A 15201-nucleotide genomic window follows, 5' to 3' on the forward strand; every position below is an offset into this window, starting at 1 on the left:
ACCGGTCTAGTGTTGACCAAAGTGACACGCGTCGACGCCTATAGGCCGCAAGACTCGCATCCAACCATTCAGCCAGTCATCCAGGCGGCCCGTGGGGTGGAAAGGATATAATCAAAGGAGGCCAGGAGGACGCTGACATCTGGGAGTCTTTGTGTTGCTGGCCTAATTAGATGCCAGAGTGTGGGGAGGAGGCGAGGCAGGATGGTGTGTCTGTGTGGAATGGGGAGGTTGTTTGAGGTGGGAAGACTGAGGGTCGGTGGGAGGCAATAAGGGGGAGATTCTCTTTTTAAACATCTGCTCCAGGAACAAGGCAGGACCCAGCTGAGGTCACAAAGCCCCAGACAGTTCGGAACTATACCGGGGATAATGTGTGTGTGTGTGTGGGGGGGGGGGGGGGGGGGGGGGGGGAACAGCTTAATGATAACACTTACAGCCATTCAGACTCACCGTTCTATAACACAGACCGTGTGCCTCGCGAATAACTAGTAAGCCCAGATTTGTCCATGAATATGGATCGTCATGGCTCAGATTGTATACTGTTCTTTTGTAAGTTGGGATGGTTTAAGCATCTGTGAATAAAAGGCAATCAACTGTTTCTAGGGTAGAATATTCCGGAAGGCAAGGATCAAGAAACACTGTTTCTCTGGCTTCAAACCCTAAAAAAGAAAAAAAAATATCTTTCAAACCAACAGCATCAAAATTTTTAAAGCTCTAAAACATCCATCAATGGAGGCACCTCTAGTCAGGCATCATAATGCAAAACAAGTACAGGTTAAGCTAAAATACGCTGTGTGGGGTATTATTGGCTCCTAAGAGCACTGGTTCCCCAAAGTGAGCTTTATAACATTGCTGTTGGTGGGAAAGCTGGGGGGTCTGTAAATAAAAAAGACTAATCATAAACTATAATGAACACGACACCTAAAATAAGAGCCAAAAATGAATATTTGGTAAGTTGTTGAAATAGTCCTTGATTTTTTTTTTTCTTTTTTGAGTCAAATGGCGCTGTAGAGCATAGCAACTCTTTTGTTTTGATATGAACAGCTCCTGATTGGAGCTTCTTTGAAATTTTTTTTGATAAAATCCAAAATTTCTGGAAATTCTATTTATATCAATGTAGAAAAATCAAGACTTTAAAGAAAATATGACATGGCTGCTTGCTTTGTAAATGCACAGTAAAACTAGTGCACTACCATGGAGCCATTTGTTTCCTTTTACATTGTCTGAACAAAGGATGGTTCGGCCGTACACAAATTCTGCTATGCATTTTAACAACTAAATTGAAATTCAAGTTAATTAATACTCACGAACAACGAGACAAAACACATAAGTAAATACTAAGAGTACACCTCTGTGGGTGCTAGCCCAAGTAATACTTTTTCTATGGAGCCATTTGCTTTAATCAAAAACACATTTCAAAAGGGTTTCCTAAACTTTAAACACAAGTTGTACATTTTCCACGAGAGGCCATTGGAAAGAAACTGTGGAAAAAATACGAAAAACCTTCGACTGAATTCTTTAAAACAATCCACAAAAATGGCAAACTGATTTTTTTTAGTAAGTAACAAACTGAAAAGTTTCTTTGCTATGAGTTTGCTGTCAGGGATGCCACAGTTCACTCATGTACTATTAGCTAAAATGCTAACATTTACAAAACTTTAGTTTGTTTGACACATAAAATTAAACATTACTTCTCACTAAAACTGCATGATACATACAGATTAATAATTGAAAGTTGGCTGATCTAGACGATGCTATTTTAGCTCGTTAGCTAGCTATACTACACATTTTATGTCTTAAAGCCATACTATGCAACTTTTTCAGCTTTAAATGATTTTCTTGAGCAAGTTTGTGTTAAAATGACACTATACAAGGTTAATGTAATGTTACTCACACCCCTAGCGCCTTCTGTAGCCACAATATTGTACTTGCAACGTCAGAGTATCAGTCTGGTCCCCTTGCCAAATAGAGCTGACATACCTGGTGCTGCGGTCTGGTTCCAGTAGATTTGTTTAATTTATTGAATAACTCCTGCAGACACTAATGAAGGCTGGGGAGACATTTCAGCTGTTAGATTAAGGTGTTAAAAAGATGAACACATGTCCAGGAGATAGGTTTCATTTTCAGTTTGACCATGAGGATTAATATTGGACACTAGGGGGTGCTAAAAGTAAGCAAAACTTCCAAGTATGCCTTTAAATGCATTTTTGGGGTTTAAAACCAGGGTCAGGTTTGAGGAAATGTGTCAGCTTATAAATATTTCTTTCCAGATATTTCTCAAATATTTTTTTCTCATCAATATGGTAGAAAGTCATTGATGCTGAGGTCAGATATGATTTAACAAAAAGGATGTGAAGGAGAAGATGGTGAATACGGTCGACAAAAAAGAGAGAAAAAATTAGAAAAAATTATATAATTTTTGAACTTGTTTAGAAATTCTGTGAATTTTCTTCCTCATGACTATTTGTGGATAATGCCAATTATTGCTATCTAGCGGCACTGAATGGGTACACCAACTGCTTGATTGAAATGACTGCTTAATTTTTGAGCAGGACCCATTTCTTCACCCTATGGAGCAAAAATAATCCAGAAAGCTTCTGGTATGCTAGTATAGTCAGAGTTTTTTTGTTGCTCATCAGATTTGAAAGTTGAATTTTAATATTTCATTTTAAAAAGCAGTTTACAAATGTACCTCTCCATTCCATATTACATTATGGAGGTTGAAATGTTGGGAACACTTCACCATTTGAAAATGTTTTATTTTGTGACCTCAACTTAAGGATTTCAGGGAACTCCTCCTTTCTTTGACCATTTTTACCCCTCAGGATTCTTGTAGCACCAGCTGGTAAACCTAAAGTTCATGTTTCTAAGAAAAGCAATCTTTGGTTAAAATGCCACATATTACATGTTCAAAAGAAACAATGATTCCCTTTATGCACAGGACACTTTTAAAGTCGGTAGAAATAAGAAAACCTTATCATATTAGCCTCAAATAAATACCCAAAGGGGTGCCCTGAACTTTGTCTCCTTTCATGAGTAACAAAAGATTTAATAAAGCAATAGACCACAGTGGAAATAGCAATGAAATAATTTCCTCTGATCCCTTGGATAGCTTTCAGTTTCAATTGGTTTAGTCATGGGTTATACATTAAACTTTATTGGAGATAATGAGGAAAATACATTTAGGCAAATATTTTAAATGACCATCTGTAAGAGAAAACTGCACCAGATTAAATCTTCCAGTCAAAACCCTTTTGGCTACATAGTATATGTCTATGATCAATACCCTAAACAGAGCACATGCCAGGATGTGCCAGGGCCTGGAAATGGATGGAAGGGGAGATTGGACATTGATTGGTGCACCCCCTTTGCCCTAGGAACCAATTCATTTTGAGAGGAAAGCTTCAAAAGAGGTCAGCTGAGAGGCATCCCCCTCACCAGTACAGAACCCAGCTCACTCTTTATTTATCTTCTAAATGATTCATCCAGATTGCCATGTCCTAGGAGAAGAATGAATGACTGGGAAGATTATACGTTTCAGCCTCGCTTTTAATTTGCCTGCTACACGGAGGGGAAGAGGGAGGGGCACATTGGGGGGTGGTGGCTGCCATTACTTTCCATTCATGGGGGAGAAAATTGAAGCATGCAAGTGTCTGATGTGGGGTTTAATGTGTGGACTGAGAGGTCCATCTGTGTTCTGGCAACACAGATGGTCTGCACCGATCGGATGTTTTGAGTCCCTCTGCTGGTCGGCTTGTCTGGTCCTGTTTGGGCTCGTGTCCCAGTACAGTTGGCAAACGGCATCCAAACACAGAAGAACATGGAATTAAGTGTCTTAGAGGCTCAAACAAGGACACATTTTACAGCAGTCTGTTGTTGCTCTTACACTCTTGGTAAAGCCATTCATTAAACAGAATGTTGGGTTTGAACTTGCTGCAACTTTCTGCCAGCTTTGAAACCAAGCTGGTTGTTAAAGTATGGTCAGTCAAGAACCAAGGTCTTGGGGTGCTGTAGGCAGGATGTTATTATTAGAATCTGCCCATAAAAGGTGCCCACTGTTTCACAATCCGATGCTGAAGGCCAAAAAAGTGCTCTGGGCTGTTTCTATTAATAAAATCCTACCTACAGCACCCTAACACCTTGGTTCTCAACTGAAATCAAGAATGAGTCTGGGTTGTGATGGTAGCAGGTAGAAAGGCCCAAATTTCCCTATCCTCGGTAGCCTCCACTCGCTCCATCAGTGGGATCTCAAGGCGTTCCCCGGCCAGACTGGAGATATATTCCTATGGGCAGTGAATTCATTGAATGATCGTTCATGAATTCGTTCGTTTTTTGTGTGAACGTGAACTGAACTCGTTCGTATTTTGCCTGACGAACGTAAAGTGAGTGTGTTCGTCCTGGCGTGCGTGAACGGGTTTATGAATGCGTTCTTTCGCCATTCTAGCTCCAGATCTCCAAGGAGCATTTCCGGCGCTAAAGCCTAGCTAAAACATCCTTTTAACCATAGAGTTTATAAAAAGCAGAACCCGCAAATGTGGCCAAACATAGGCAGTAGCATATATAGTAGTATATATATATGGTAGTATATATATGAGAAAAAAGAGCTATGACCTAGTTCATTTTTGGAACAGTGAACTTAGTTCAAAATTTTTTAAATTATGAACTAAGAAATGAACTACAAAGAACGGTTCGAAGGATCTTTCATGGCGGTTAAAACGAAGAGTCGGAGTACCCGGCCCGGAGGGTTACCGGGGTCCCACCCTGGAGCCAGGCCTGGGGTTGGGGCCCGTGAGCGAGCGCCTGGTGGCCGGGCTTTCGCCCATGGGGCCTGGCCGGGCCCAGCCCGAACCGGATACATGGGCTCGTCCAACTGTGGACCCACCACCTGCAGGAGGAACATGAAGGGTCCGGTGCAATGCGAATCGGGTGGCAGACCAAGGCGGGAGCCTTGGCGGTCCAATCCCCGGACAAGAAAACTAGATTTTGGGACATGGAACGTCACCTCGCTGGCGGGGAAGGAGCCGGAGATTGTGGCAGAGGTAGAGCGGTACCGGCTAGATATAGTCGGACTCACCTCGACACATTGCATTGGCTCTGGAACCCGAGACCTGGAGAGGGGTTGGACACTCTACTTTGCTGGAGTTGCTCTGGGTGAGAGGCGGAGGGCTGGGGTTGGCTTTTTGTTAGCCCCGAGACTCTCTCCCTGTGTGTTGGGGTTTACCCCGGGGGACAAGAGGGTAGCTTCCTTGCGCCTTCGGGTCGGGGAACGGGTCCTGACTGTTGTTTGTGCTTATGGGCCAAATATCAGTTCAGAGTACCCACCCTTTTTGGAGTCCCTGGGACGAGTGCTAGATAGTGCTCCATCAGGGGACTCCATTGTCCTGCTGGGGGACTTCAATGCTCACGTGGGCAATGACAGCTTGACCTGGAGGGGTGTGATTGGGAGGAACGGCCCACCTAATCTGAACTCGAGCGGTGTTTTGTTATTGGACTTCTGTGCAAGCCGCAGTTTGGCCATAACGAACACCATGTTCGAACATAAGGATGCCCACCGGTACACTTGGTACCAGGGCAGCCTAGGTCACAGGTCGATGATAGATTTTGTAGTCGTATCATCTGACCTGCGGCCGTATGTTTTGGACACCCGAGTGAAGAGAGGGGCGGAGCTGTCAACTGATCACCACCTGGTGGTGAGTTGGATCAGATGGCAAGGGAACATGCCGCGTAGACCTGGCAGACCCAAACGCATAGTGAGGGTCTGCTGGGAACGCCTGGCAGAAGAACCTGTCAAGACGGTCTTCAACTCCCACCTCCGGCAGAGCTTTGACCACGTCCCGAGAGCAGTGGGGGACATTGAGTCCGAGTGGGCCTTGTTCCACTCTGCGATTGTTGAGGCGGCTGTTGCTAGCTGTGGTCGTAAGGTGGCCGGTGCCAGTCGTGGTGGCAACCCCCGTACCCGCTGGTGGACACCAGAGGTTCAGGGAGCTGTCAGGCTGAAGAAGGAGGCCTACAGGGCGTGGCTGGTCTGTGGGTCTCCGGAGGCAGCAGACAGGTACCGGGTAGCCAAGCGGGGTGCAGCAGTGGCAGTTGCCGAGGCAAAATCTCGGGCGTGGGAGGAGTTTGGTGAGGCCATGGAGAAAGACTATCGATCGGCTCCAAAGAGGTTCTGGCAAACTGTCCGGCGCCTCAGGAGAGGAAGGCAGCAACTCGCTCACACTGTTTACAGTGGGGATGGGGAGCTGCTGACGTCAACTGAGGCTATAGTCGGACGGTGGAAGGAATACTTTGAGGAGCTCCTCAATCCCACCAATGCGCATTCCGAGGAGGAACCAGAGCTGGGAGGCCTGGGGATGGACTGTCCGATCTCGGGGGCAGAAGTTGCTGAGGTAGTCAAACAACTACAAAGCGGCGGAGCCCCGGGGGCGGATGAGGTTCGTCCTGGGTATCTCAAGGCTATGGATGTTGTAGGGCTGTCATGGTTGACACGTCTCTACAACATTGCGTGGTCATCGGGGGCAGTTCCTAGGGAGTGGCAGACTGGGGTGGTGGTCCCCATCTTTAAGAAGGGTGACCTGAGGGTGTGTTCCAACTATAGGGGGATCACACTCCTCAGCCTCCCTGGAAAGGTCTACGCCAAGGTACTGGAGAGGAGGGTCCGATCGATAGTTGAATCTCAGATAGAGGAGGAGCAATGTGGTTTTCGTCCTGGCCGTGGAACTGTGGACCAGCTCTATACCCTTGCAAGGGTGATGGAGGGGGCATGGGAGTTTGCCCAACCAATCCACATGTGCTTTGTGGATTTGGAGAAGGCTTATGACCGTGTCCCCAGGGGCACCCTGTGGGGGACGCTCCAGGAGTATGGGGTGGGTGGCTTTCTGTTAAGGGCCATTCAGTCCCTTTACCAGAGGAGCGTGAGTTTGGTCCGCATAGCCGGTAGTAAGTCGGACCTGTTCCCAGTGAGGGTTGGACTCCGCCAGGGCTGCCCTTTGTCACCGGTTCTGTTCATCACTTTTATGGACAGAATTTCTAGACGCAGCCGTGGTGTGGAGTGTGTCGAGTTTGGTGGCAGGAGAATCTCGTGTCTGCTTTTTGCGGATGATGTGGTCCTCCTAGCTTCATCCAGCTCTGACCTTCAGCTCTTGCTGGGTAGGTTCGCGGCCGAATGTGAAGCGGCTGGGATGAGGATCAGCACCTCCAAATCTGAGACCATGGTTCTCGACCGGAAAAGGGTGGCTTGCCACCTCCGGGTCGGGGGAGAGGTCCTACCTCAAGTGGAGGAGTTTAAGTATCTCGGGGTCTTGTTCACGAGTGAGGGTAGGAGGGATCGGGAGATCGACAGGCGGATTGGTTCGGCGTCTGCAGTGATGCGGACGCTGAGCCAATCTGTCGTGGGGAAGAGGGAGCTGAGCCAGAAAGCCAGGCTCTCGATTTACCGGTCGATCTACGTCCCAATCCTCACCTATGGTCATGAGCTTTGGGTAATGACCGAAAGAACGAGATCACGGATACAAGCGGCCGAAATGAGTTTCCTCCGTAGGGTGGCCGGGCTCAGCCTTAGAGATAGGGTGAGGAGCTCGGACATTCGGGAGGGACTCGGAGTAGAACCGCTGCTCCTCCGGATCGAAAGGAGCCAGTTGAGGTGGTTTGGGCATCTGGTCAGGATGCCTCCTGGACGCCTCCCCGGGGAGTTGTTTCGGGCATGTCCTGCCGGCAGAAGGCCCCCGGGTCGACCCAGGACACGTTGGAGAGGTTACATCTCCACTCTGGTCCGGGAACGCCTTGGGGTCCTGCCGGAGGAGCTGGTGGACAAGGCCGGGGAGAGGACGGCCTGGAGCTCCCTAATTGGGATGCTGCCCCCGCGACCCGGACCCGGATAAGCGGATGAAGACGAAGACGAAGAAATGAACTAGTTTGTTTTAAAATGTATGAACTGAACTTTGAACTAGTTCGTTTTTTAAACAAACTTTCCTAACACTGCCTATGGGTGTGTAATGGGTTTACCCAGGGTTCTCCTGCTCACAGGACATGACTGAAATTCTGACCAAATCAATGAACCACCTCGGTTGGCTCCTTTCAGTAAGAAGGAGCAGAGGCTCTACTCCAGTTCTCTCCCTGGTGCCGAAGGTCCTCACCCTATCTCCATGGCCGAGCTCAGCCACCCCACGTAAAAAATTCATTTTGGCTGCTTGTATGTATGATCTTGCTCTTTTGGCCATCATCCAAAGCTCATGACCATTGGTTCTTCTTCATCCACTTATCCAGGGTCGGGTTGTGGGGGCAGCACGACTTGGGCCAACTCCTCCGGGGAAATCCCAAGCCAATTGAGAAACACAGTCCCCACAGCTTGTCCTGGGTGTTCCTTTGGGTCTCCTCACGTTCGGATGTGCCCAGAAAACCTCACCAGGGAGGCGTCCAGGAGGCATCCTAACCAGATGCCTGAGCCACCTCAACTAGCTCCTCTCGATGTGAAGGAGCAGCAGATCTACTCCGAGCCCCTCCTGGATGACTGAGCTTCTCACCCCACCTCTAAGGGAGGGGATCTAAATTAATTTTGGTTGTTTGTATCCTCAATCTCATTCTTTCAGTCACTACCCAAAGCTCGTGACCATAGGAGTGGGTAGGATTGTAGATTGACCAGTTATTCAAGAGCTTTACCTTCCAGCTCAGCTTTCTCTTCATCATGACAGACCGACACAACGCTCACATCACCAAGCTGTCTATCAATCTCATGCTCCAACTTTCCCTCACTAATGAACAAGATCCCGAGATACTAAAGGTTGGTTTATGCTTGACGCATCAGCGAGGTCCGCACGGCTTTGCGTGGAAAACTTGCGTCATTTTAACAACCACGCCCCTCCACCACGCCTCCGCACCGCCCAAAATTTCCGCAATGCGCACCTAGGAAATTTTCTAACCACGCGGACGGTCGGATGCGGAAAAACATGGTGGACCGGCAAGAACTAGTTTGGCAGAGGATCGTAAATACAGACATTTGTATGATTCAGCTCTCAGAGATCACTGTGATCAACATGTTGTTAATAATTCTTGGACAGAAATAGCTCGCACTGTCGGAAAAGATGAGGACGCTGTTAAAAATGCTGGAATGCCATGTTGTAAACAGTAATTTCTACTTCTACTATGGTGTAGTGTTGGATGCATGCTGTAGAGCTCAATGCTGCCCCCTACAGTTTGGGAGAATATTGGCTTACCGCAGAGACAAGCCGCATGAACCACGCTGCAAGTTGTGAAGCGCGTTCCATCCACGAGCCGCATCACCAAGCGGAAAGTGAATGCGTCAAGCATAAACCAAGCTTTAAACTCCTCCAGGACCATAGGTAGGGATAGGAATAAGTGACCAGTAAATTTTCAGATTTATTATAGATTTTGAAGTGTCTGGTTTTAATTAAACATTTGTCACCATGGAAATAAATTGCAGTTTTGGTTTGAGCTTTCCAAAATTGAGCAACATTTAGTCTTAGATTGTTTCTTTTGGGGTGTTGAAGTTGTATCAACTTGTCAAACTTGACCGATGCTCTATCCTATCAGCACCTAGAAATTAGGCTTAAAGGACAGAAAGACGGGCCCCTCTGATGTTACACTAAGCAAACACTTAAATCACCTTCTGACCTAAAACTGTGTCAAACCAGAAAAAAGTGAAAACAAACTGCTAAAAGTCTGTTTGACACTTTAAATAAGAGATTTGCTTGGACTTGCCTGAGAAGCTTTAAATCTTGTTTAGTCGTCGATGCTTGGCAGGGAATTTATCACAGGGTTAAAAAGAAGTGAGGGGTTAGGGGTCTGGTAGGAAAAACAAAACATCAAAAGTACGTCTACAATGTTGTCATCCTGCTCAGTAGGGGAGTCCCTGCAATCCAGACAGTAGGAAGCTTTAATGCACATCCTGGAACAAAAATGAACCAAGCTTCCTGTTAAGGGACCCTCAGCTCTATCCAGCAGCGACACGCTGGTAAACTCTCTCAGGATGTGCTCAAGTTTTTTTCTAAAAAGGCCAAAAAAGGGCAGAATATTTTTTCCAACCATTATCAAAATACACCACTTGTGCCACCGTCTCAGTTTGGTTCTGGTATGCAAAAGCATCATGTGATGGCAGCCCACCAAAACAACTGAACACATGCATTTCATCAGCAGACAGCTTGAGAAACAACAGTGGGTTTGTGCATGTGAATGTTTTCCGTTGTGCTTCCTCTCACTGAGATCTATTGTATTCATCTGTTTGATGGAATAAACCAGCAGGAATGTGTTGGTTCCACCAATTAGATCACAAATTAAGGATGCTTTAATCACAACACAAGATATTTCTTTCTGATGATGAAGTGTTGACATGGGTAGATTTACCTAACGTGAAAATCCCTCAACACTTGATATCAGCTGGCGAGTGCATGGTTTAACATTTTGGGGACTGGTGGTTAATTAGCTAATGTTATAGTTTCAATTGTTTTACATTTTGAGGAAGTTATTTTGAATGAAACCATCAAAAATTCTGATTTTACAGATACAATTCAAAGGGTACTAAGATTCCTTTGTTGTAATTCACTTTGGATAAAAGCGTGTACCAAATACATAAATATAAGTTACGTACTTATCTGACAGGTTAAATGGAGCTTTCTTTGTGAATGACCTTAAAGGTGTGGAACACACTTAATCAATGCATTTGCAATGGTCTCTAGTAGGAATGAATGCCTTGCAAGTCATACTCAGGAAGGGGGGGAACATCAGATGCACGTGTTTCAGGAACTAGCAGAATGCCGCAACAAATGTGAGCTTAACATCGCAGAATTTTGAGTTTTATTTACCAATATTTGAACATCTTGCCTCGGATTGGGTAACGGCAACACCACTGACTCTGTCTGTTCTCAAACATTGATGTTGTATTGCCACAAACAACACGACCTTAGAGGAGTTCTGCTATGTGGTGGAGTTGCTAATGCTAACAGGTAACTTCTACTTACTGAGACGTGCTTTGTTGTTTCCTGGACGCTGAACCAACAACAGCCTCCCCCGCAGCGAGTCAAGATCAGTGAGTCCACAAATGTTAAGTGACAGTGCGACGTAGAGCTGTCAGGATTTTCTAATTCCAGAGTTTCACTTTCACCGTCTATTTTCTACCAGGCGCTAATGCAGGAGATAGGTGTAGGAGACTATTTTCATGTTCAGGATGCATGAAACACTTAGAATGACTGAGTATAAACAGAAATAATCATTAAGAAATGTATTCTGTGTTCCACTCATTTAACATTAATTATTTTACTTTCAATAAAGATTTTACCTAACGAGCTTGGTGACATTTTCTGTTTTTTGTAGTTTTATTAACCAATTTGCAGTCATTAAATGCATGCTAGCTACAACAAAGATACTACTTTTCAATTTGTTAGATTACCAACTAAAGCTAGCCAAGTAAATAAGCTTTTGTGTGTGTGTGTGTATTGAAATATAAGTTCAGACTGATAACATTATTGACATTCTTTGAGTATTTATGAGAAATTCAAACGTATATTAATTACAATATAATTTACTGATTTTTTTTAAATGGTTGAAATTGGTACAAAGTAATAAATATATGTGGAGGGTTAGGGGCTTTGCATACGGGCGGCGACAAACGACCGAGATCAGCGAAATTTGTCGCTGTCGCTTTTATTACCTGACACACGGGAGGCGGCCCGCGGCCAGCGGCAAAGCCGTCTACGCATTCTGTTCCACGGCGAAATCGAATCTTCCGTTGTTTTGTTTGGCTGTGTCAGGTTGGAGGGAATTAAGGTTATTTAAGCGGTTCAGAGTTAAAAAAGCGGTAGATATGATGTTTCACAAGGTACTGCTAGAGTTATGTGAAATCTTACTTCTGATTTTACTATAAAACATAATAATAATCAACTTCTCCTTCATGTTTGTTCGGAGATGTACGGAGCATCCTGTCCGCTCATTGGTCAGTGAATGAAACCTCCGTTGATTGGTCCTCGACCGAGTGACAGCGATGAAAAGTCGAAAATATTTCAACTTTCTGGGATCGTGTCGCTGGGTCGCCTGTGCACGACACGTGCACAAGCGCAAAATTTCACACGCACGTTTTTCACATTTCGCTTGGTAGGAGGGAGACCCGAGATTATCGCTTTGTTGCGCATGTCTTGTTGAAAATAAATGGAGGAGAGGCGAGTCACCTCCCATGTGCAGAGCCCCCTTAGGGGCAAGCTGACAGGAAAATATTGTTTGTTTAATTTAAATATGTGCAGTAAAGATTTCCTTTCACTCGAAATGTTAAAAAAAAAATTTTAAAGTCAACCACGAGTTAAATGTTGAAATGTTGTGTACTTGCTGTTTTACAGCTCTTCCTCATCATAACAGATTAAAACTGCATTAATAAATGTATCCCATCATGCCGTGCACCCCCTTTGGTCATTTTTACGATGCAGAAGCTGACATGTTTCCTAAAATGTCTGCAGACAAACAAGCAGGAATCGACACTTACTCAGCGCCAGCCGCTTCCCCTCCACTCAACAGGTCTGCAGCTCCCAGACACTCACAAGTATTTTGGTTGGGAGGACAATGTGATGATGTGGACCCTCCTTTGATGGCATGCTGTTGTAAACTCCCATGGAAGTGTTGCAGGGGGTGGTGGAGGGAGGGGGGGGCCAGCCACACACAAACACTTTAACCCACTATCTGAGCTGCCAGAGCTGGAAGTTTGCAGCAACACCCAGTAAAAACTTGTAAATAGAAGGCAGAGGAGGTGGTTAGGGAGGCGTGGTGGGGCGGGAGGAGGAGGAGAGCGAGAAGTTCCACATTACATCACCGGCAGCTGCTGACAGGCCTGTGTTTATTAACCGACTACCAGGGCCTGAGGAGTCGCACCACATGGCTCTTGCTCACGCAACCCTTAAAAAACACTGACAATGCTCAGTTGGGTTTAAAAACAACCAGCTGACAGACATACAACAGGTCCAAAATGTGTGCAGACATGTGATGCCCCTTCTGGTGAACACAAAATTCTAACATAGATCTTAGATCAACTGCCATCAAAGATACATTTGCCTGTACCTGCTGTGCGTGTGAGAGCTGCAGAGTGTGTGTTACTGTTTTAGAGATATCTGACGCTCCCACTGCTGCATGCCTTAAGTGTCTTGGTTTGGCAGAATCCCTGGCCTCTTAGCTCAGCCTGCATTAACCCCCTCCCCAAACACACACTCACTTTCTCTGCTGTCTGTTTCCTTTCTTCCCTACACATTTAAACAGAGGCACATGACTCGCAGCTTTACTGCCAAAGCAGATTTCTTTATGCCGGCCAGGAGCCACAAGCAGGCTGCTTTTCATTGCCCTCTCTACAGGGATCTCCTCAACTGCATTCCTTACTGCCACCCATCCAAGCCAACCACACTTGGGATGTATTGTTCAGTCAGTTTATCTTGTTTGCCCTTAAACTTTACAGGGATGAATGAGCTCAAAGGGAAACGTTGTTCATTTAAAAGTGGGTTATTTTTGAGTAAAAGGCTTGGACGTTTAGTGTACAGTATAATAAAAAGAAAAATGTGAGTTAAATGCAAGAGACTTAAGTGTTGAAGAAAGGATATGTCACTTGCAGAAAATGGATTTGAATTATTGTTTAAAACAGATAACACATGCGAACTCAAGCACAGTGGTGGAGGTGTAATAATATGGGTTAAGTTGCACCTAAAAAACTCAGAGGCATGCAAAACTTTAGAAAACTGCTCAGGTGGTGGTCCCGGAGGACGCATCGCATCTGGCTCCGGCGGTGGTCCCGGAGGACGCATCGCATCCTGCTCCAGCTTGGTCCCGGAGGATGCATCATATCTGGTCCAGCCCTTCCACGAGGCTCCGTTCCAGCCCCTCCAAGGGTCGACGCCTCCAGTCCAAGAGTCGACGCCTCCAGTCCAAGGGTCGACGCCTCCAGTCCAAGGGTCGACGCCTCCAGTCCAAGGGTCGACACCCCCAGTCCAGAAGTTGACGCCCCCAGGCCAGAAGTTGACGCCCCCAGGCCAGAAGTCGACGTCCCCAGGCCAGAAGTCGACGCCTCCAGGCCAGAAGTCGACGCCTCCTGTCTCGAAGTCGACGCCTCCTGTCTCGAAGTCGACAGAAGTAGGCGTCTCCAACTCTGAAGTAGACGTGTCCAGCTCCAGCTCTGAAGTAGACATCTCCCCGTCTCAAGTCTCGACGTCTCCACAAGTGTTCCAGTTCCCACATGTGTTCCAGTTCCCACAAGTGTTCCAGTCTCAAGTGTTCCAGTTCCCACAAGTGTTCCAGTCTCCCAAGTCTCAAGTGTTCCAGTCTCCCAAGTCTCAAGTGTTCCAGTCTCCCAAGTCTCAAGTGTTCCAGTCACAAGTGTTCCAGTCCCCTATGTTTCAGTCTCAAGAGTCCCAAGTGTCCCAGTCCCCTGTGTTTCAGTCTCAAGAGTCCCAAGTGTTCCTGTCTCGTCTCCCCACAAGTGTCTACGTCCCAAGTGTTCCTGTCTCAAGTCTCCCCACAAGTGTCTACGTCCCATGTGTTCCAGTCTCAAGTCTCCCCACAAGTGTCTACGTCCCAAGTGTTCCAGTCCCCACAAGTGTTCCAGTCTCAAGTCTCCCCACAAGTGTCTACGTCCCAAGTGTTCCAGTCCCAACAAGTGTTCCAGTCTCAAGTCTCCCCACAAGTGTCTATGTCCCAAGTGTTCCAGTCCCCACAAGTGTTCCAGTCCCCTCAAGTGTTCCAGTTCCCACAAGTGTTCCAATCTCGTGTCCCAGTCTCCAGAGTTCCAGTCTCAGTCCCTGTCTCCAGGGACCCTTCCTCGTCTGCTGAAGACCCTTCCTCGTCCTCCTCCTCCAAAGCCCCTGATCCCCAGGGTTTCCTGTTCCCGCCTCCTGGTTCCCCGTCGCCGGCCCCCGAGACTTCCCTGGTCCCGCTTCCTGGTTCCCCGTCGCCGGCCCCCGAGACTTCCCTGGTCCTGCCTGCTGGTCCCCAGTCGCCGGCTCCCAAGACTTCCCTGGTCCCGCCTCCTGGTCCCCCGTCGCCGGCCCCCGAGACTTCCCTGGTCCCACCTCCTGGTCCCCCGTCGCCGGCCCCCGAGACTTGCCGGGTCTCGCCTCCTGGTTCCCCGTCGCCGGCCCCCAAGACTTCTCTGGTCCCGCCTCCTGGTCCCCCGTTGCCGGCCCCCAAGACTTGCCTGGTCCCGCCTCCTGGTTCCCCATCACCGGCCCCCCA

General features: G+C 47.0%; 1 protein-coding gene across 1 annotated transcript in view; it reads right to left on the reverse strand.

Annotated features, from left to right (window-relative positions):
• LOC107377236 (nck-associated protein 5) overlaps positions 1-12624 on the reverse strand; it is a 216269-nt gene extending 203645 nt beyond the window's left edge. The window contains exon 1 of the mRNA XM_070547097.1: positions 12479-12624. The gene's annotated coding sequence lies outside the window, so the exon portion shown is untranslated. The remainder of the gene's footprint in view (positions 1-12478) is intronic.
• Between the last annotated feature and the right edge of the window lie 2577 nt (positions 12625-15201).

The sequence above is a fragment of the Nothobranchius furzeri genome, chromosome 2, assembly GCF_043380555.1.
Source record: "Nothobranchius furzeri strain GRZ-AD chromosome 2, NfurGRZ-RIMD1, whole genome shotgun sequence".
Classification (NCBI taxonomy): Eukaryota; Metazoa; Chordata; class Actinopteri; order Cyprinodontiformes; family Nothobranchiidae; genus Nothobranchius; species Nothobranchius furzeri.